Raw genomic sequence first — 2,327 nt, 5'->3', positions numbered from 1 at the left:
TTATGCACCAAGAGCTTGTAACACTCCAAAGAGAAAGGAAAACTTGAAATCGCATCATATGACCCCTTTAAGGCAGTCTACGTAAAACAAAAAAAGGCAAAAATCTTTGCCTGTCTCAGATTGAACAGATGCAATGAAAATACAGTGATTTAGGAGACCGGTCGCGTCGCAACAATGTTCGCCTGGTTAATCTACCAACAGGAATGGAAGGGGATGATCCCGTCAGCTTTTTGCAGAAAATGCTACCCAAATGGATCTCCGATCTTACAGCACGCCCGTGCCCGAACGAGATTGACAGAGCTCATCGAGTCTATTCTAACTCCAACTCACCTAAACCACACTCGATGACATTTCGGCTTCTCCACTATCCTGACAGGCAAGCCATCCTTCAAGGGGCACATAAAGCGAAACCCACTCTACCTGGAGGAACGCACCTGGAATTCTATGCTGATTACAGTTCTGAGATGGCGCAAAGAAAGAAGGTGTTTTCAGTTATTAGATCAAAGCTCCACCAGAAAGGCGCTGAAACTTTCCTGATCTACCCAGCACTATTAAGAGTCTCCTACAAGGGCCAGAAACACTCGTTATAATCTCCAGAAGAAGCTGGAAAATACACTGAGAGTTTGGAGGACACAACGGTACAGATAGCTCACAGATCTTTAAATCTTCAGTTCCAAGATCCAGTGGATCCAATCTGAATAAAATGACTTGTGATGTTTTGCTAAGAAACCTGTGTTATACATGGTCAAAATACGTTTTCAGCTCACACCTGTCTTATAATCCACCAAAGAGAAGTGGTAACTAGATTTCTATTTTTTTCTTGCAAATGTATTTTGTTTTCAAACGTTCTTTATTAAATGTTTTTTTCTGTTCAGGATATCGGTTACTGTTATATGAAGAATTAGTATTTCACTACTGTATGACTGTTTGATAAAGATATGTTCTAGTTCTTAGTTATAATTTTGTGCAACAAAATTACTTGTTAGACTATAATTTTGTATTTGGTTATATTGTTTTTATAATTTTAACTTTCCTCATTAGTCAAGTTCGTAGGGGGTTAATAAGGTGATTGCCTCGTGATCGACACAGACATTTGCTAAATGGGGGATTGGGGGGCGCTTAGGAGCATAAAGCACTCAGGAATTTCAAGGTTTTGTTTATATATGTGGAAATTCTAATAGCAAGTTCTTTAATCTGCTATAACCTTTACAAGTCAACCTGTGTGAGTTTTGCTATTATAGAATATGGTTGTAGAATAAACAATTTGTCACTCAATGTTAGGGGGATAAACTCTCCAACCAAACCCACAAAGGTTTTAGATCTTCTACATAGAAAAAAGATTGATGTAGCATTTCTTCAAGAAACCAATCTAATTGCATCAGACACTCAAAGACAGCAAAACAGGCATTATATTCCCATAGTGTAATCAAACTGTAATTATAAAAAGAAAGGGGTGATTGAATTTTACTCAAACGTAACTCTAACTTTATTATTGAACATACATGCTCTGATGATAATGGCAGAGTTGCATATTGTTGTACTTCAATGGAAGCAAAGAGATTTGCATTTGTTTGAGACAACACGTCTTAGGACCTACTCATTGTCGAAATCATACTCTAGATTTAATACTGTCACATGGAATTGATGTTGATGGTGTTGAAATTATGCAGCCAAGCGATGATATCTCAGATCATTATTTAGTCTTGTGCAAACTTCATATAGCTAAAACTGTAAATTCTAATCCTTGTTACAAGTATGGTAGAACCATCACTTCTACCACAAAAGACTGCTTTGTAAGTAATCTTCCTGATTTATCCCAATTCCTTAGCATATCCAAAACCTCAGAACAACTTGATGATGTAACTGAAACTATGGACTCTCTCTTTTCTAGCATTTTAAATACAGTTGCTCCTTTACGCTTAAGGAAGATTAAGGAAAACAGTCTGACACCGTGGTATAATGAGCACACTCGCACCCTAAAGAGAGCAGCCTGGAAAATGGAGCGCAGCTGGAGGAAAACAAAACTAGAGGTATTTCGTATTGCTTGGCGGGAAAGTAACCTATCCTACAGAAAAGCATTAAAAACTGCTAGATCTGATTACTTTTCTTCTCTTTTAGAAGAAAACAAACATAACCCCAGGTATTTATTCAATACAGTGGCTAAATTTACGAAAAATAAAGCATCAACAAGTGACAACAATTTCCCAACAGCAGAACAGTAATGACTTTATGAACTACATTACTTCTAAGATCGATACTATTAGAAATAAAATTGTAACCATGCAGCCGTCAGCTACAGTATCGCATCAGATAGTGTGCTATAGATC

This window comes from Sinocyclocheilus anshuiensis, unplaced genomic scaffold, assembly GCF_001515605.1.
Source record: "Sinocyclocheilus anshuiensis isolate Anshui unplaced genomic scaffold, SAMN03320099.WGS_v1.1 scaffold3352, whole genome shotgun sequence".
NCBI classification, from domain to species: domain Eukaryota; kingdom Metazoa; phylum Chordata; class Actinopteri; order Cypriniformes; family Cyprinidae; genus Sinocyclocheilus; species Sinocyclocheilus anshuiensis.
This window is presented reverse-complemented; position numbering follows the sequence as displayed.